General features: G+C 34.9%; 1 protein-coding gene across 1 annotated transcript in view; it reads left to right on the forward strand.

Annotated features, from left to right (window-relative positions):
* The window catches only part of LOC149790744 (protein Wnt-10a-like), a 91,744-nt gene that overhangs the window by 12,528 nt on the left and 56,647 nt on the right, over nt 1-22,569 (forward strand). The window lies entirely within an intron of this gene.

Consider the following 22,569-nt stretch of genomic DNA (forward strand, 5'->3'; position numbering starts at 1 on the left):
ATAAACAAAATTGTTTACATCTTAAACACGAAGACCGATCATGACCTCGACAACAACGAATCATTTTAAAATAAAGAGAGAACTTGTTTAGGTGGATGCTACAAATTTTGAAACAAGGTCAGCACCTGGTGTTTATAAATTAACAGTCAAGGTCAAATTATTTTCTGAAAAATGTATCATCTCTAGAGAATAAATTTACATTACAACATCATGTAATAAGAACTATTTAAAAAAATTAAAACTGACAAAAAATTAAACTGAAATAAATATATATTAAATCAGATATAATTAAATCAAATATACATAACGCTTAGCACTAAATAACATTCACGTCTTGCTGTGCCTTAAAACAACAGACCAAATCCAATAAAAACCGCGACAGTATGATTAGTTGCTTCCCTCATGTACATTGTCAAGGGGAAGAAAGATGGTTGGCATTTTACCAGAAAATCAAAGGCGGTTTCACTTTCAAATAATTTGCTTTATATAGTGTATGCGTGCACACTGTATCAAATCATACATTTATCCCTTTCCATTGTCTGGGAAAATAAGAAGTTTAAGTTGATCTCGACTTTCTTTTTTGTTTTGTTTAGTTATCCTAAGCATTCATCATGTGTTCTGACAAGCAAACCAGCAAATAGAAAATCGGTTAAAAATTGAATTCTCTATAATATATTGAAATTGTATTGACGGTCTCTGTCCATATACCATTAGGTGAGATATAAAATTATACACTGCACAATAAACGCAGCTTATAATATCTTTATCACTAGCCATTTCGTTGCATGATACAAATTTGCCATATTTTCTCAGCAAGTGTAGGCAACGGTGTGTTCTGTAAGGCTTCGTATTCCGACTGCAAACGACTTGTTTATTCCATTCAATTGACAAGAACGGCTGGCTGAACATGTGATTGGTCACGGTGAAAATGTAATGAATCAAATAAATCCATCGCTGACGATATTAAATGAAACTTAATGGCCTTTTTCAAGTTTATACAAAACCTATCAAATATAATAGTCACAAATTTTTGGACTGAATTGGTGATAAATTCCAAACATCTTATATCATGACTGAACTATGAGAATTTTATGTGACTGAAGGACACGATATCATGTCAAGCGTATATAATTAAACATTTTACTATATTTTGAAGAAAACACGTTTTCTAGAATATATTTCGAAATGATCGGGCGAATATTGAATTTAATTTTAACTAGAAGTCATTCATCACATTCCAGTTTATGCTATTTTATATGGAGACTCAAAGTATGTGTCTACTGTTTATGTGAAAATGTTATTTTGTGATATCGCCATTTTTGTAGGTTTAACTCTCATAGTTATATCTTGCTGCTTTGCCACAAATTTGGAAGAAGAATATGATGTTATCCGTATATGATGTTATCCGTATCTATCCGTTTTTTCGTCCTTTCGTCAGTCGTAACTCGTTAGTCTTGCTTTTTGGCTAGTTTCTCGGGTACCTTGAATTGCAAGGTCATACATCTTCTTTTGGGCATCTGCTGGTAACACCTTCATTCATTCTTTTGGGCATCTGCTGGTAACACCTTCATTCTTTTGGGCATCTGCTGGTAACACCTTCATTCATTCTTTTGGGCATCTGCTGGTAACACCTTCATTCTTTTGGGCATCTGCTGGTAACACCTTCATTCATTCTTTTGGGCATCTGCTGGTAACACCTTCATTCATTCTTTTGGGCATCTGCTGGTAAGTGCAACACCTTCATTCAACAGTAAACTACTGTCGCCTATTTTACAAGACATCGTTTAAGATTTGAACATTCTGATTAAATCAGATCTCCACTGTCCTAGTGGAGATCTGAGTTTAATTAGACATAGTTTGGAATGAAGTCAGTGTCACGTCTCCTGTGGGCTGCTGCACCATGCAACATCATATGTGTCTTTGTGTTTCTCCCAATGTGATAAAGAAGGGGCGGAGCAGTTGTGTTCTATAAACATACGTCTTTCTAACCTTCACTCATATTGAATTAAGACAATGCAAACATTGTTAACATAGAAACTTTCACACACACAACAATGATTAATAAGGTCGCTTTAAGAAAGTTGCCCTTCAAAACATCTCCCGATGTTCCACAGCCATTGGTAACTTATTATAACTTTCTGCTCTCAGTCATTGTTGAACAAAGAAATTCAATGCAAACTTTACCATAATTAATGTTACTATCATTGAACATACTTGTTCTTTTGCTTGGTTTTTACTTTTCTTACTAAGATCAGGACTTTATTCTACGTAGATCATGAATCACACAATTTTTTTGACAAATAAACCTTTCAGTGAGATCTGGTGCTCACAGTTCTGTATCTGTTCTTATCCTTAACCGCGTATTAGCTTAGCAGCCGATATCAGTAGGTTTCGGCTTCAGCTAGCAACATCACTAACCTGTATCGAGAATCTCTTGGTTTACTTGTTTTGTAAGCTGTTTTTTTTAATTGTTATTTGTATGGATGAATTAAACGTCCTTATCACTTTCATTCATATATGAATGACACAAGTTGAATTACATATAGCGGTAGACAATTGTTACGTGTTTCGGTTCGAATAAACAGTAACACAAGAAAGAGTAAAAACAACAAGCTTTGAAAAATATAATAATTTATTTTCCTGGAAAAATTCTGTAGAAATGAAAAAATATGAACTGACGGTTTTAAGAATCAAATCCAAATATAATCCAAGAATAATCCACGAATAAAATTCTAGAAGTCCTAATAACAAAATGTTCTAATGATTTCACGTTCTAGTCCCGACTAAGAATCCGGGATGAAAAACGATTACGTATACTGCAACCTGTGTTGTTGAAGTCTAATGTTCTTTCTATAAACAAGAAATATCACTCCGGTTTTGGAAATTTCAATACATTTTATAAGAGCTATCTTTGTTCAAGAATTTCACATCAGCACACGTATTTTCCAGGGAAAGAAAGGAATTAATTCTTTTGAATCCAAGTAATTTGAAATAACTCCAAACAGCACAAAATACAACTTCCGATGTAAGAGCCCAACTACTGACAATATCTCTCCAAAACAAAAGTTATATCGTATTCTAAAAAGCAAACCCGGTCACGTGATCTTGTCCCAGAACCTTGTCAAAATTATTTACTTGTTAAAGATCACGAACACCCAGTGTGGCCCTGACGAAAACCAATCATTTTACTCTAAGAAATAAAATTTTTAAAAAAAATTGTTTACATCTTTAATCAGTAGTCCCTTCATGACCTCGACAACAACCAGTCATTTTGTTTACAAAACACAGAACTTATTTACGTGGTTGTTACTAATATTGATAGAAGGTCAGGATCTATTCTAACACCTGATGTTTGATGACAAATGGAGAGGAACATTAACAAAGCCGCACACTATTCCCTGAATAAGTACTCTCATTAGAAGAAGACTTTTCAGAAAAAGGCAAAGTACCTGACAATAAAAGACTGAGAAGCTCATGAGTCCCTTAACATTTTAACGGGGATAGGACTGGCCGAATCACCCACGAGTGATATAGAACCCTTCGATATGAATGGTTCATAATTCTCCATCATAAAATCATACTGGGGTTTGTTAGACCCAACAAATGTATTGGTTTCAATCTATCAGAAAATAAGAGCATTTGGAATAGGTCTGTCTTCATTCTGATGCCTATTTATTAATTTGTAGCAATCAGAAATAACGTGTGATTTTTTTCTTGCAATAGGTACACGTAGGAAGAGACACGGATCTTGAATCAAGCTTCTCTAAAAATTGATTTTTAGAAGTTGTGCCAGTTTGAGTTTTAGAAGGGCTTGTAGTAGGCTGAAATACTTTTTTCTGCCAGAAGACTGTTGAGTAGAAGTCTTATTTGCAAAAAGAACTTTATGAGTTAAAGAATACTGATTAGCAGCATGAGCAGCATTTTCCAAGCTTTGAATCTGACGCTCGTCCAGATAAGACTAAATGTCACTATGGACACAGTTTTTTAAATCTTCAAGAAATACAAGTTGTTTGAGACTTTCATAATCTCGTTCAACTTTCTTGGCTAAGCATCATCTATCAAACAACTGCTCTTTTTATCTAGAAAATTCGACATGCGTTTTTCCAGCTTCTTTTCTATAGTTTCTGAATTTTTGCCGATAAAAGTCAGGGACTAACTCATAACCCCTTAAGATGCATTCCTTAACTACATCATAGTCACCACTTTGGATAACTGACAGTGAATTGTAAATATCACTAGCCTTACCAGTGAGTACACATTGTAATAACTGAGTCAAATGCTCCCTTGGCCACGTCAAATTTTCAGCAACTTTTTCAAAACGAGTAAAGTATTTGTCTACTTCTTTTTCTAAAGGGGGCACTAATATAATATTCTTTGCAAGATCAAAATTTAAATTTGGATTTGAAGTATGAGTGTGCTTTTCACTTGCCATTTCCATTTCTTTCATTCTACATTATTATTCCCTCTCTTTCTCTCTTTGTTTCGCTAGTAAATGCATTTGTTCTTTTTGTAACTGCATTTGTCTTTCTCTCTTCCTTCCTTATCTAACTGCATTTGCATCAGTTTTTCTTTTTCTCTTTCCTGTCTCTCTCTCTATCTCTCTCTCTCTCTCTCTCTCTCTCAAATTGTAACTTTATTTCTTCTTTTTGTAATAACATTATTATTTTTTTTTTCCAGTTTCGTTTGTTCTCTTTTATTTTTCCAGTTGCAACTGCATTTGTTTTTCCCCTTCCTCTTTCTGAAGTTCCAGCTTCCTCAACTCCAATTCCACGTTTGTATCTTAATTTTAATTCTTTCACTTTTATGTCAGAGTCTGATACAGGTTTACCTATCGAAACCAACGAACTTGTATCCAAAACATTCTTTTCTACCAAATACTGAACCAAAATATTTCTTATTTTCTGTTTCGTTAAGGACGTCTTTACCCCAGAAAGATCGTATTTTCTGGCAAGTTGAATCAATTCATCTTTTTTGAAAAGATCTAATTGTTCCTGGGTAGGATTTGAATGAAAGATTTCTACTTTTGATGACATTTTAGAAAAAGCTTGCCGAATTCACTAAAAATTTCAAACACTAGGGGAATTCAAATTTACAGGTTTTCATATTTCTTGAAAAGTGTAATGTAGATAAACAAATGAAAATATTGATAACTCTAAACTATCTAGAACATATAAATGAAAATTGTTCTTAAGTCTATTTACTGTGGAACTTCATGGAGTTGTTGGAAGTTGGAAATTAAAAAAGCATGGGGGATAAGAATGTAACAAACGATGTGTTTGTTATTATTGGTGACACGATATGCCCAAGTCACATATAAATACGCATCGTCAAAGCAACCTACAATATGATACATATCGATAAAGATAAAGAATAAAGAATCAAATAATTAATAATTATTCATTGCCATTGAAAGATTACAAGTTGTTGTAGTTTAACGCCATTTTTCAGCGCAAGATAGGCTATACATGACAGCCAGAATAACTGGTGGAGGAAAAATCCTGGAAAACCCCGGGAAGACTCACCGACCCTGGAGACGCTACTGGCATGCTTTCTCACGTACCCACGTTAGCCGAGCCTGGGACTCGAACCCACGCAGACAGAGGTGAAGATGGCAGTGATCTGGAATGGTGAGCGCTTTAGACCACTCGCGGCTCCAGAATTACAAGTAACGTTAACAAAGTATCTCATTATATCGAATCTGCACATTTAGTATCGATGTCGGTACCGAAACAGCAAATTTATCGATGCATCGATAGATCGGTAAATCGTTTCACCTCTGGTTGCTACAGACTGAGACTAGCAAGCTGGTAAATATTTTTAAATTATGAAAGACAAAGTAACCAACATGCAGAAGTTCTATATTGTTCCTGCTATGGTGAGTTGCATTTAGGTGTCTGGGTATTTACAGGTGTGTCCTTCCAAATTGCTGTTGAATAAATACCTTGGTTTCTTCCTTTCAAATTTTTTTTTCCGAAGTCAAAATATAGCTGAAATGAACTACTTCCGGTTTCATTCTTGTTTATAAACAATACTTATAGCAGGCAGAAACTCGAACAATAGAAATATATCGAGTTTGTGTGTGTGATTTGGATTTTTGACTCGGCTGGGGTTCGAACTCATGACCTCATGCGTCAGAGGCGGACGCTCTAACCACTGGGCCACTGGAGCGGTGAAATATATCAATATAGCTTGAAAAATATATAAATTTTACATAGATAACTTTAAGAAATTTGATACAAATTATCTCGATGTGCAATTCTATTTTGATGTATCAAATTTCAACATATAAACCATAAATTACACTTATATAGACGGCCTTGTGGAACATTTGTCACAATCAATTGACCTTCTAAATTAAATTTAATTAAATTTAAATTAAATTAAATTAAATTAAATTATTATCATTATTATTATTATTATTATTATTATTATGCACTGATATACTCTGTCGACCATAATGTCAAACATATTTACCACATATTTCAGATCGTAAGAGAATTAAAGGACTTGTACATGTTCCTTGATACGTTGAATGTGTTTTAATAGCATAGTACATGCATGAACATGACGTGTAGACATGCCCTAATACGATTTAGGTGTTCTTATATCGTGACTGTGATAGAGTACCATTGATTTGAAATACTTTTGGGTGGGGGATATACTTTTACAACTGTTTAAACCAAATTTTCGCTCCCTAGAGTTTCGAACTGTGCCTGTTTTTATTATTTTGGAAATCCTCTTGCAATCTATTACAAATATAATTCCAAAATAATCTATATTTCAGCATTCTATTTGCTTCGTCTCCTTATTTCTCCTTAATCTAACAGTTGACCAATCACGTATTTGCATAACACCAGTGTCAAAGGAAGAATTAGGAGAAGAGAACGTAGTGGGTTTTGTAACAGTATAGCCACACCTAGTATTGCAGCTGTTACTCATAAAGGAAGTTCACAATTACGGTTCCAATTTGTTGCAGTTGATCTTCATATTTGTCGATAAATTTTGGGACTTATATTGTTTTCGAAACTGCAGTTCAGTTGTAATTTAGGACACTGGATAAATTAAGCAAAAATACAACTGTTTTACAACTAATACATGCATCTACCATACCACTTAAAAAGGTATCGGTATTTTGTGATCGTAGGTTCTAAATTGTATATTACGTCCCGTACAATGCATGTCTTTGCATCCGGTTAAAAAATAAAGGTTCACTATCACTTGTTCCATCTATTCAGCGTCGATGGGGGTGGGGGTGGCAACCGGGGATATATCACCCGGGCCGGGGCCCGGGCCAAACAACACTTTTTAATTTTGTAAAGGAATTATTTTGTTTGAACAAGAACTATGAGAGGTCCGATGTTTCTTACCCCAGGGCCCGTGATCGCTCTCTACGGACCTGTGTCTATTCGAATGAATATTGTATCTAAATGCAACCAGCATGATATTTCTCGGATCGGCATAGAAATAAACAAAACGCGCCATCTATTTTGTAACTATAAATTTGCAATTACAGGGAATATATCCTGCATATGGTATTCCTTGAATAGGTTCATCCAAAAACAGTTTGACTGTTTTTTCGTGTGAGTTTAACGCAACTTTTCAGCACAAAGGGTGCTAAAAATGGCGGTCAGGGGGAGGAATGTGACAGTCTCTTTTACATGGCACACAGGATGAACCAGTGCAAACTCCGAGAAGAACCATTGACCCACTGGAAGCTACAGGCAAGCTTTCTCACGTGTCCACATTGGCCGGGCCGAGACTCGAACCCACGTGGACATATGTGAGAAGTCAGTGATCTGCAAAGGCGAGTGCCTTATACCACTTGTCCAACCGGAACCCCGCAAGAAAGAAAAAAGAAACAAATTAAGGAATTTATTACAAGTAATAATTATATAAAACAATTTATCTTGGGGGAGGTGTAGGTGGGTTTAATGAATGATGGCGGTCTCTCTTCTTTCGAAATGTCATCTCTGACACAAGAAACATAAAATGGTTGGTTTCTAATTTATAGATTTATATATTAAGATATTAATTTTAGCCGGTTTTGTGCAAATTTTAATATTACAAACATGTTTTATAGCTTAAAGCGACTCAAAAACCTTGAAAACATTAAATGATTGTACTCATTTTAATTATCTTCTTTCCACCAAAACATTAATTTCTGTCAATATTTTTTTATGTTTCTCATTTTATTCTATAGAGTTATGCGCTCTTGAAATATGTGTTGTTCAGTTTGATAAATTGCAGCTAACTACCTGTATGGGAGAAACCAAACAGGTGCAAACTAAGTTCTCGGTTGAAATTAGATTGATATCTTAACTGTCAACCGATATGTAATAATTAGGCTATGTTTCACCGTTTGCTGAAGTGATATATTTAACAAACCCATTTAGTTCCAGACAATATATGGTATCGACTGGAAAAATGTTTCTATATTTAAGACTAATTTAGCATATTCCTTTTTCTAAACAAATGAAAATAATTCATAAAAATAATAGAAGAAAAATTTTCGGTTAACTTTTATTCAAGTCCATTGCTAACAAAGGCTGAAACATTTTTGGAAAAAATGGGTTCTAACTGGAAAATAACTATTTTACTGTCAAATACATCGATGGCAGGGTTAAGGTGTACTCATTACACAATGTACGAAATCATATTTTAAATTCATTAGCCTCTTTTACTGACAAATTGCAACGTATTACAGACCCGATATAGCGTTCCCTCATTATGCCCATCGAATGTACCGCCGTATAGCGAGACGCCTTATCATGAGTACATTTTGTGTGTAATTTTCCTATTACATGATACAAAGAAAACCATGTCTATACGAGCCTTAAAACAAGAAAAGTGCTGTAATGAAGGGTCCCGTAATGAGTGATATTTGTGCCTAGATGGATGAATAAGGCAACATATTTTTTTTTAAATCGAACGATAACACTTTGCAATAACGTTAGGAGGGGGGTACATTTACTCCACTCAAGCACTAACAATGTTAAACTTGATTTATTATTTCATACAGCTGGAGTGTGTTCCATTTGGTGCAAAGAATTTTTTCTATTAAGTGTAATACTTCGCCAAATTTCGCACCTTTAAAACGTATTAGATAAATCAGAGTGAACTAAATTATAAGAGCTATTAACGGTCTTCTCGATATAAAATTGGTCAAAAGGATGTATACCATTTATAGAGTGTCTTTTTACTCTGCATTAATCATTGTGCCAGCTTTATCATGATTCATCATCATCATCATCATCATCATCATCAACATCATAATTATTATTATTATTATTATTATTATTATTATTATTATTATTATTATTATTATTATTTAATAAAAGGTGGATGATCAGTACCTACAACTTTTCGTCTTCTTCGTCCGACTTGCACACGCTTAGTTTTTAAGGTTTTTAGTGGTGTGAGTGTTTTCTTCATATGTTGTAAATGCATATTAAACAGTCAGATATTGTACATGGGGAAAAAGAAGTTATACAGGATGATGTGAAAGTTTCGTCCTGGTGTCAGGATAATGTGACCGGTTGGGACACGATGCTGCATGTTCGCTAGACATTATTAACTTCCACACCGCAGACTAAAAATAATTTAAAGCCACGTTCAACACACACACACACACACACACACACACACACACACACACACAAGCTCATGAGAGATGTTCATTTGTTTTTAGATTTGCTTGCTATTTATCTGATTATATATGTAGAACATAGTCAAATAAAAATGTAAACAAACTTGAATTTGCGCAGAGAGTATATATATATATATATATATATATATATATATATATATATATATATATATATATATATATATATATATATATATATATATATATATATGTGTGTGTGTGTGTGTGTGTGTGTGTGTTCAATTAATCCATACCTACCTACCCACTTAATGCATGTACATACATACATACATATATACATACATACATACATGTAGGTTTAAGTGCCGTTGAATCTGGGACCAATATATAGGTCCCTGGTTGAATCCGTCACTTAAATAATATATTATCAATGTGTAAAGACAACGAACTATTAAAAGCGATTAGATGGAAAATATTTTCTTATATTTAACCTAGTGGACAAAGAATGAGAAATGAAACATGGGAGGGACAATGTACTGTTTATTAAAAGCTTGCGACTTTTGGCAGATGTCTAAAGATGGAATCGTGTTCAGGTTGAAGTTGGTATGTGATGTTTGCATACCTCCCATATTACGTCCTAATAGCCCATATGTACTGACAAGACGGGGCAAACAATTCATTATCTTGTAGATTAATTACATCGGGATTAGATTTGGATGATACAATGTAAAGAGTAGGTGGCAAAGCTTTAGTGTTAATGGCTTTAAATCTACCTTGCATAGCCACGAAGAAAATGTCATTGTTTCTATGATAGAAGCATAATACTTTTCTTCAATGTTTCCTATAGAGTTCCTGTCGTAAATTCCTGCGAACTTTTGCCAGTCGCGTGTTCATTTTCCGAAGGAATATTTTCTTGCTTTCATGTGATAGAGTGATGGATTTACTATTCATTGTCACAATACAAGAATAATTCACAGACTACTGATCTTGCCAGTGCGCATGTGCGATATAATTTCAATATTTTGATTACGTTGTGAGTATTTGTTTATTTATCTTTTTTATGATCGAGAAAAAACTGAACATATTGGGAAAAGGGCTCATATTTGCAACACTTGCTGTGAACCTCATCGCGATTTCGTTTTAAATTTTTTCAAAAAGTTTAGCGGACAGTAGTCGTTAGAATGATTACTAAACAAGAGGCCATTGTTCAATGTAGGTCACAGCTTCTTAACGTTTATGCGCCCTTTTTGGACAGCATACCATTCATATTTGCCATGTAACTTCAAATGAACAGAAGAAACCATACAATGGAATTAATTTTAACCGATGACGTACCTAGATAACACTATTTTAATTACAAGAAGTGAAACAATTTAATCAATTGCCGCTTAAACAGGTACTGTTTTAGTTTTTAAAACTTCACAAGAAAAGAACAAAGTCGAAAACATTCCTAAACCATTTTGAAACAACCCCGTAAACTTACATTAGGGCACTGATGTCTTCTCACCAGAGCTCGTCAAACGTGATAAGTCCCAGGGGTTTTCCAAAAGCGATCACTTTCATTTAGGCTTTCTGGAATTGTGGAATGCGTTCAGATTTACGTAACTAAGAAATTTAAGAGCTTCACAACGTGCAAAAATTAATCGTCTCAGAAACTAAGATTTGACAAACTTGTTCACCAAAGAGCATGGACAATTTTACGTTTTACTCATTTCAAATTACAACGAAGACATGTATTAGACTGACCTTAACAAGTCATCACAACGGTGCAAAGTAAAGGGGCCAATCACAACAGTGCAAAGTAAAGGGGACAAGCGATTGCAACTATTTTGTTAGACTCTTAACAGACATACGTGTTAATTCAAACTTAAATGTGAATATTTTGGACTTTGTCAATTCTTTGTGAAATTTCTCAAATAAAAAGGACCACAAAAAAATGAAATTGCTTGTTCGAATGACATTTTAATACTTATTTACCAGCCTAAAAGACATTTTAGTCTACTGTTACGTATATCTGATTTAATTCATATTTATTTTAATTTGTATTGTTTGTCAACTTTTAAAGTTTAACTGAGGGTATTGTTCAGTTGATAGCGGGTATGTGGGGTGGGGGTGGGTGGGGTGCAGTAGGCGATTTATCTTTTAGCATTGAATCCACCCTATATAGAAACCGAGTTAAAATGTTAACTTATTGAAGTAAATAAACTCACCTCTGTTCACAGAAGAATTTGGACATAAACTGAAAGAATTTTATCCAACCACAGCATATTTACGCGGTAAATATGTGATGCAGTTCCCACTCAAAATGATTTATGTTTGCATATTCTGTAGTCTACTGTTCCAAGTCAAGTACTGCAAATATCTGGTCACAAATAAATTACAATAAATATGTGAATTTCTGCATCCAATAAACCTTGATTCACTTGAATATTGCAACAATATAATGTTTAGTTGTGAAAGTATCATGTTAGTTTAGGTTTCCATGGATCGTCTACTGTACTCTAACCGGTACTGCATCAAAAAAATGCGACATTACGCACATTGTACATTTTGCGTTAAAATTATTTAGCCTGCGTAAAATGTTCTGTTTATTCGGAAGGACGCTTTTTCTTGGACTTATAGTTTGCAAGAAACGTATAATCTACTTTTAAACGTTAATACTAGTTCAACTTTGTTGAGGAATATTTTTACGCACAACAAATGAAAGGTGCAACATTCGTCAGAATAAACGAAACTATTCATTCTTCTATCTAAATAATTTTCACTGTAACAAAATCTATGTGATAAAAAGAAACTCAAATGGGCAATGATTTAATATTAAATTTATGAAACTCGTTTAATAATGTCCAGTGTTTGCTCGCCAAGGCTCGCAAACGCTGGGCAATATTCAATTCGTTTAATAAATCCAATATTAAATCATTACCCATTTGAGATATATATGATGATGAAATCTAACAATTTCTACCATAACGAAAGGGAAAGAATATACAATCAAGACCGATAAGTACTTCTACTCTGTTTTTGTGTGCAATAAGTGTAGACAAGTATAGACAGCAAAGATAGACAAGGACAGACAGAGCAACTATTAAACAAAACAGACAGACTGATGGAGTTACAAATATGAACTTATTTCCTGAGTAATCTTAGTTTTTTATCGTAACATGGTATCAGACAAAGTGCATTCAGGCACATTTATCATGGGGAATTATAATGAACTTGAAAAGTGAGACCTGTACGGGGGGTGTCGAGCTTCGCTGAGAAATGACATCTTGAAGTTCAATCGTCTCTTATCACAATTGGCCTGACTAGGGATAGACACTCTAATGAAATGAAAATATTGAATAAATATAAGATAATGTATTTTTAAGATCATGTGGCACGTTACAGACTATTACGAGAAACTACAGCCATTCATTTTTATCAGATGATGTTTGTAAACACTGTTATTTGATGCCGAACAAGGTACAAGCACTTACCTAAAAGAGAAAAATAGCTGAAGAATTTGTGAAGAAATACTTGGCTTACACAAAAGTTATGCACTTGCTACACTGTAGAGACCTGTCCATTTAGGAGGAAATAGAGTTGTTTTTTATTATAAGTTTGATATGCGTTTTTATTAAATGGTTTCCAGGGTACAGATATATTCAAAACATGGTCTAGGTAATGGCTAGACATGATTGCGGTGATAAAACAAATAATCTATACTTAATTTTCTAAAATAAAATATTTATTCAAAAAATGTAAGTACATGTAAAAGGATTTCTGACAATATACACACAATTTAATTTTTGTTCTCGGATGCTGTATAATCGGGAATATTCAGGGGACGGACGGAATGGGTTCTATCCTAATATAATACTTTGCCTACTACCTTCATTACTGTTAATTCAGATTACTAAAACGATTAAGCGGACAATGTACATCGCGAGTGTTTTATAATTAGGTAAATGACCCAACACAGATATTCTTCATTCGCATCAAGTCTGCTATTTCTGCGAGCCAAAATTATGCATCGAATGCATGTCGGCGCAGTAAATTCCAGACACAACTTATATTTTGTTCGCCAGAAAGTTCTTGGCAAAGGTAAAATACATTATGTTTGGACCTCCTTGACTATTTTCGATTGGATTAACCGAATGACTAACCGAGAAGGTGCGAATGACAAAATAATTGGACACATTCGTAACTTCTCTGTCGGTGTTTGTTTTGTAAACAACCGAGGTGGTCTGAATCGCAGCTATATGTAGCGGAGACTCAGAGGTAATCGTAGCGATGCTTCACAAATTATTAAGTTTTTGGCGGACGAACAATCTGCAAGATGCACATATTCTTACAAAAAGATTTATGATGACATAAAAACAGTTAACGACGTTTCAACTATCAATGAACTAGCTGCACTTTTGACTTTAAATGTTATTCAGGCAAGTTTATAAAACAACTGAAGAAATCATTCGGATTGAATAGCACGAAACTGTGCGCTACGTTTCTTTTAGTGCTGATACGACATATAGTCATTATGACGTCAATGAATTTATTATTACGACTGTATGGTCTTAAAATATGCAACAGAAAGAAATTGAAACTAAGAATTTGATTAAAGACAAAAAGCAATTTATTTCAAAACAATAAAAAATTCATACCCAAAAGGCACTTATATTATTGTGAATTAAATTCCAAATAATCCTAAATGTCCTGTCACAAATCCCAAAGACTTGAACGTTCCGGATGAATTCAAATATCCTTGAATGCTCTGATATAAAACAATGATGCAGTCCATAATGATTTTTCATGAATTTCCGAAAATCCAAAGTAATGCATTGATCAAAACATCAATGAGCAATTAAGTAAATCGAATGAAAATCTTAATAACTTATTCCTATTGAATGATATATGATTTCAAAAACACAACTGTAAACTCATATCACAAATGGATTCCCACAGACTGACCTAAACAGGAATGAATTATTCATTTATCAAAACCATGTTTATACACATTTTCACTTGACCTCTAACGTGTGTGTATGTGATTTGGATTTTTAAGCTTTAAACATTTTCAGTCATATCGCTACAATGTTAGCAGTGTGACTGTTTATAGTGATGTCTACCAGTAAGGCATAATGTTTCAGACATGTAGCATAATGTCCCACCCAGTCACATTATTCTGACACCATGCCGACCAGTCGAAACATTCACCTCTTAATGCTGAATGCCAAGCGAGGCAGCTTCAAGTACCATTTTTATAAGTCCTTGGTATGACTCGGCCGGGGTTCGAACACACAAACTCCAGCATCAGAGGCGGATGCTCTAACCACCTTTTGCATTCCTAGTCACATGACTATACAAATCTCGCAACATACGTGTCAATTACATCAGCGGTCATAGAGTCATGTACGTTGCGAGAGTTTTGTTGTCACGTGACTAGGAATGCAAATGGCCATATCCAGGTCAAATTTCTGCAACGATGTACTTTCGTCTCGTCTGTCAGTGGATTAAAGACATAATGCTATGATCGCAATTTCTGAGAAAATAAACCATATTACAATCGATTTCATGCAGGCATATTTTGATGAAAGGTCGTTCAAGTTTGCTGGGCCGGCCAGCAAGCGGCTACCCCATGCCGACACCAAATGGTGTCGGCGAATTCCCAACTTTTCGATAGGAAATGGACTCTGACCCTATACCCCAACATAAATGTCCAAATATCGGCAATGGGGTGGTAAGGGTCAAAGGAAACTCGGACTAAATACCGATGTACTTTCAAGGTATCAATCATAAAATTTACCTCGAAATTGCGAATGATATTACTAATAAGCGATCCAGGAACTTTTTTTATCTTTTGAAATGGAACATGATGCTGCAAGAACGATTGTTTTCAGCCAAGATTATATATTGCCCAAAGCCAATAATGATGCTTCAGAGGGACTGTTAATTATTTATTGCAAAGAGATATCTTCCAATTGGAACAAACTAATCATTTTACGTTTATAATTGGTAGAAAAGCCCCAAAGGGTTAAGTTTTTTGCTTTGTTACACGCCTTTGTTTTTTTTCTTCCACTTTTGGATACAAAGAAAGCTGCGAATAGTCACTCAGGAAATGTTGATGCCTGGTTTTTTTACAAAGTGTTCTGACGATTTATATTTGATGTCTGAGAATAACTGCCCAGACATGGAGAACTATTCAAGATTAACATTTTCTTTTACAAAAAAAAAATACGAGTTTTTCCCCCAAAGAATGAACGGTTACGTTTTCTCGTGAGGAGAACGGAAATATTTTCCACTATAAATGCCTATTAAGGGATCGAAATAATCGCGTAAGAATTTGTCGTTATCTGTTGAGTTTCCTATTTAGGCTTGTAAACAGTCACCGAGTGATTAAATCCAAATTTCCCAGGCAAATTTTTATGCGAATCGGCGGTGGGAAGTTTTCTAATTTGATTACCTGATTTAATGCCCTTGCAATTATATAAGATTGAACTGGCATATCGCATTATACATATAACAGCTTCATTTGATACAGAGAACTACCGTAAAATATTGGTGCAATTATTTTGTACCAGTTTTAGAGGTGATAAGAAATGTTTCAACAGTAATACGTGTATATTAAAGGGGCCACAACATTTCGTCCTTGATAGACAGGCCTGCTTTATATACAGGTGAAAAACATAAATAGACCAAAGAAAAACAAGGGTTAGTAAATGTTGTTATTTATGGACATGGGTCGTATATGGTAGTCTCTGCTGATGCAAAATGCAATGGATAAAGTGAAGGAAAAAACATCAAACACTGCTGCGTGAATGGCGTTCCTTTGCATACCAAAGACAAATGTCGAAAGGAAATCAACCTTTATTCGTACACACATGGAACCGATGTTATTTTTTTTGTGTGCACCTATTGGTGAATTCGCACACCCATTGATAACTTCCCTTAATTGAATGACCCGAACTATAATTGACTTGTCAATAAGCGAAATATATGAGGACCCACTGAAGTTAATTAAGACTGTGGATTTTTTTTCTCTCGCCTTTTTTAGCATGTGCTTCGAACTTTCATTGGGAAGGAATTTTCTTTGTTTAGAAAGCATTGTGGGTTTAAAGATGAAGAGTCAGTTTATCGAAGTCAAATTTATACAAGGTTTAGGAATTTGACTGACACTGACAGAGTCAGTTTATCGAAGTCAAATTTATACAAAGTTTAGGAATTTGACTGACACCGACAGAGGGCTAGTCATTGTGAGGAAACGCCTTGTGGTGGAAAGAGAAAAAATGTTTTACATAGCAAATGTGATACAGCGTGTAAGAATTCCAACAGATACTTGTTGAATGATTTTAAGACAGAGATTGAAATTAGAAAAGATACTTAAACAGGTAGAAGATGTGCTCAACAAACAGCATAATTCCAGTTTGAGGACTGAGGAAAATCGTATAAAAAGTATTCCACACCCTCTCTGCATTCATGTATGTCTGTCTCTCAAACGCACTCTTATAAACATGAACCTACTTTGCCTGCAACTATTCAAGGTTCATCCGAAGTAACTTATGGTCTAAAGGTGCTAAAAAGATTTTCAAAATTTTATCAAGAAAGCCATACGACATTTCTATTTTTATTTTCATGAAACATATGAAACTGATTCCTTACAATACTTATGTAAATATTATTATAGCATTAACTGTATGATGCTTATTCAGAAATTATATTGCTCTCTCTCTCTCTCTCTCTCTCTCTCTCTCTCTCTCATTTCATCTTCATTTCATTATGTTTGATGTTGTCTGTCTCAAGAACTCATAAGTAATGATATTAATCGCGCATTTTCTTGTAAACTCTTACCTTCCGGGAGCGTGATTTTTGGGCGTATATTCTAAAAACAATTATACTAAAGAGTTTGTAGGAAAATAATGTAAGCAATTTTTCCCTTTTTCTGTTTTAAAAAATATATAATGTATTGTTATTATTATTATTATTATTATTATTATTTGAAACAACATTAAAAATTCAGTAAAAAGATGTCGGACATCACAATTCTGATTGGATATGAATAATGTCGCGCATTCTCCAACGACTATAACCTTTTTTGTGCACTATAGCTCTGTCCACTTTCTTGTTTTCACACGGAAGCACACCCCTGAGGATTCCACGTATCTCATATCACGCTCCAAATGAATAGGTGGGTGGTTATTGTGGTAATCATGCGTAACGTTGTTAGAATGACACAGGGGTAGTTAGTAAAACACTAATCAGACGTCGAGCATGTTGCGGAGAAAACTCCGACAATAGGACCTCCTAACGGACTTGTATAGAAATCGTGTCCCTAGACTTACCATTGTGTGCACTGTGCTTCAAGGGACAGGACGTGAACTTAGGATAACTGGAGAGCAGGATGATGTGATGAATCAGGACGGGACGTTTTAATGTAAGCTACGAATTTAAACATGATGTGATAGTACTTAATCTTGTAATGGATTGTGTCTTTTCAAAGGTAATGAATTTGGATTTATCGTTTCGCCAACACTAAAGCGCGCGTTCAGTTTATTGCCGTTCTGTTGCTGTTTGATACTTCCTAAAAAGACACAACATAGCGTTAGTTTGCAAATTTGAAACAAAACAATTATGCTGTTTCCAAGAGAAAGTTTGATAACGCTGTAATTATGTTACTATTGTCCATTTCATTGGGTAGAGATTAGATTTAAATAAGATTTAAATTAGATTAAACTACGAAGTTCAAATCTTTATCTGTGTGAGCGTGTATCTATCTATCTATCTATCTGTTTGTCTGTCTTCTCTCTCTTTATATGTATGTATGTATGTATGTATGTATGTATGTATGTATGTATGTGAGTGTGTGTGTGTGTGTGTGTGACTAGAGAAAGGGTCTAGTCAAATATATGTATGTATGTGTGTGTGTGTGTCACTAGAGAAAGGGTCTAGTCAAATATATGTATGTATGTATGTATGTGTGTGTGTGTGTGTGTGTGTGTGTGTGTGTGTGTGTCACTAGAGAGAGGGTCTAGTCAAATATTTGTATGGTTACGTTGTTTTTATCATTGATCGTGGACTGCACTTCTAATCACGTTGGTTTTCCATGGCTTACCCCCTTTTTATTAATAAATTCTTACTATTCTCTTATGATTAGATTCCAACTACCTTTCTCATTTCATTAATTTATTCCAGAAAAAGCGCACTACGCATTAAAATTAAATGTTTATATCACGCTCTTTTCGCTGATGATTTACTAAATATTTTGATATTGAATTAAAAATTGACTCTTGGGAGTAAATACAACGTTTAGATTTATTTCTCATAGACATTTCATTTCATTTACAATTTCAGCAAGTTGGTATTGTGAGCACTTTTATAGCAAGCGGATAATAATCTCACATTAAAGAGGAATGTTTAGTATTTTCGAGAAACTTTATCCTATAAAAAAGCCATTCCTACGAAATTTGAATGAATCTCTCGCTAAATATACGAGTGTGAAAAAGATGTTTTTGATTTACAGTGTATTTAAACCTATCATAAATGCATAGCCGTTTTGCACGTCTTCGTGTATCGTATTAATTGCCAGTTCAAATACGTGTACAGGATGCTCTCACATATACTTATCTCATTCATTTTATACACGTGTAGCAAGGCAATATTAAAAGTGCACAACTAGGGCCAGTCACTAACTTAATTTTCATTTTTTTTGCTAGGCATTGAATAAATATTGTTCTTGGTCATAGACCTTCATAGGGCGCTCTGGTGGCCTTAGTGGTTAAAGCATCCGTCTCGGATACGGGAGGTCGCGGGTTCGAACCCCGGCCGAGTCATACCAAAGACTTATAAAAATGGTACTAACAGCTGTAAGTGTTAGGACTGGTCGGCCTGGTGTCAGGATAATTTGACTGGGTGGGACATCTTGTTACATGTCTGCGGCATGATGCATCATTATAAACTGCCACGATGCAGACATCGTAGCGATATGACTAAAAAAGCTACGTTAAAATCCAAATCACACACACACACACACACACACACACCTTCATAGTAATAATTCTGTGTCGAAATAAAATGATTTGCGAATAAGTATTTACCACTGAAATAATTGGCACGTTCCTACCGTGCGTATTACAATTATATTACCCTACATAAATAATGGGCACGTTCCTACCGTGCGTATTTCAAATGTATTACCCTAGAGAAAGAACCAAGCGAACTACACCTATCTCCTTGCACCTGTCTACTTAAACTTTTATTTGGTACGTATGTCTGTCTAACTACCCTTCTGCTTCTCCGATTATGAATTAATATGTCAGAACGAACAGCCTAAACTACATCCATGTTATTGCGTATATCAATTGGATGTCTGTCTAGCATGTGTATGTCTGTCCACATCTTTTCACGTGTGACATTTATCTTGGTCAGTATCTTGTTCCTCAAGTTTAGTATGTACTATTGTCGGTGTTTTGCATGAATCAGTGCAGGATCAGCAATAACTTTGGAAGAAGATGGTAGTGCTATGAGAATGGTAAGGCCAAATTACCTCATAGTGATATACGTGTCCAACAGTGGTGTTTGACGCAGTCTGAACAAAATCAGTTATCCACTGTCCTACGTGAAGATCCGACGACGACTGCTTAAGGGTCATGTTCCGGTGATCTTTGAGATAGCCAAACGAAATGCAACTTTAAAAAATCGGAAAGTGAGTCAAATCGTTCGGTACACATTCATGCTCTTCATCCACACTGCTCAGTCTCCAAACGCGAAGATATCAGACTTCATCTGATTGATTGATAAAATTAGCGATTATGGTAATAACATTGGTCACCAGAACGTGATCCCTAAACAGTCGCTAACATGTCTTCATGCATAACAGTGAAATCTGATTTTAATCAGATTGGGGAAAGACGTTTACCCAAAGAGAAGACAGGCATGTCCACGCATCTTAGTGGTCTGGATCATTAAATTGGAAACACACCCTTATTGCTCCCGTGTAGTTAGATATTCGACCCCAGAGCTGTCAGATAGTACTCGAGTGTCCTCCATCACCGATTGTTCTGTGGAATTAAAAGTTCACGTACTTTATATTAGTCACTTTATATTGGGTGGGTGCGTGGGTGGTGCAAAGACTCTATGGCTGGCTGGCTGGCTGGGTCTGTAGAACGAAAGAGCAGAGAAAGACGTTGAGAAAAGAACTGAGGAGTAGGAGAGAGGGAGTGTGGGAAAAGAGGGTAGTATAGACTCTTTGTTGACAAGAATATTATTCAACCTGAAAACATCAGACTTCGATATGATAATAAGAAACAAAAAATCTTATAGATTTGGATGTTTTATGGTTGAACATTTTCATGGATATTTTGCGGGGTTTTTTTATTACTTCAGCTCTGAAATAATTTTTCATCCCTCCGATACTTGTTCCGTATACCTTACTGCACTGTATCGACTAGCTTTTCTTTTCAATAAGAAATATCACCTTCCCTAGCCAGTAAACTTTGCAAAGCATATCCAAACTTGCACCTATCTCACGTTTCCATCTTAATACATGTAATACCCTTTAAATTCGTTTTACATCTTTAGGTGCATCTGTTGTGTCCCGTCGCCTTTGTGCCGTCTGATAATTTTGGTAGCACATTCAAGAATGTTGCTTATAATTTCCTGAATATTGGTCAGTTATTAAAGTGGATGAAATCAAGATTTGATATGTCCATGTATAGTCAAGTGAATTATGTCATGGCGAAAATTTGCAGTTGTTTCTGTAGCTCATTTGGTACAACGTCAGACTCGTAATCCAATATACACGGGTTTGATAGTATAGCACAAGCCAATGATTTTTGTTTTCTTCTTCAAATTCTTTAGAATGATATAGCTAATGTGTTGAGTCCTGTTAAAATAAAGAAAAGAACAATCAACTAAGCACGCAATCCTTAACTATAACTTGTCCGGTTCATAACTTTGTAACAGCTGGATAAACTGTTATCAAACGTTGCGTATATAATGGGTGTTGCGTACCATAGCCATGCCCCAACCCCACCGCACCGCACCGCACCGCACCCCAGCGTCGAGGTCAATGTACGGAAAACTATAAGTCTGCAACTTCTACAATTGTTAGGATTATAACTTTTAACCACTTAAGATGTTTGAATTAAGCTGTGGTCATGTATACATCAAGACTAGACGCTACCTCGCGTATCAAAATCACAAGGTCAAGGTCACGGTAGGGGAAATATAGCTATGTTACTTATCGTAGTTGTGTCTGGAACATGAGTTTTTAACCATTAAAGATATTTTAATGAAACGTTAGGAAATGTATACATCATAACCACGTCAACGTTACAGCTGGCAGATCACTATCCATGTACGGGTTTAACTTTTGAACCACTGAAAATTGTTTAACGATCTTAGTCCATGAATATATGATGACTAGATTCTGCGTTGCTTATCATAGTTACTCTTCTTACCTCAGTCGATAGGACTCGGCAAGGAGAAAGTAATTCTGAATGGTATCCTTTTTCCCTGGAGATACTTCCTATGTCTGAAGTTCAAGGCCACGCCAGGTAAAAATATGAATCAGTGACCTCTGTCCAATAACATTTGAACCAATTAAAATATTTTAATGAAACTTTAACAAGTTGGACAGCGTCTGCCGAGTTCAGTCCTATATACAGCCTCTAAATCAATGTTTATCTAAGTCAATGGACTGTTTCCTTATCCAGATTGTCAAGTAATAACCCGTACGGACATTTGGATGAAACTTGACTCAAGCCCACACCTTATTATACAAAAGTCACATCCTTAGATGATATTTTAAGGTATTTTTAAGTGAAAAAAAAGGTGACCAGACGGGTTCATACTGTGTCGCGAGCGGTACACTTGCTCTTTGTAACTTTATATATATATATATATATATATATATATATATATATATATATATATATATATATATATATATATATATATATATATATATATATATATATATATATATTACG

This window comes from Sinohyriopsis cumingii, chromosome 10, assembly GCF_028554795.1.
Source record: "Sinohyriopsis cumingii isolate HCF-2022 chromosome 10, ASM2855479v2, whole genome shotgun sequence".
NCBI lineage: Eukaryota > Metazoa > Mollusca > Bivalvia > Unionida > Unionidae > Sinohyriopsis > Sinohyriopsis cumingii.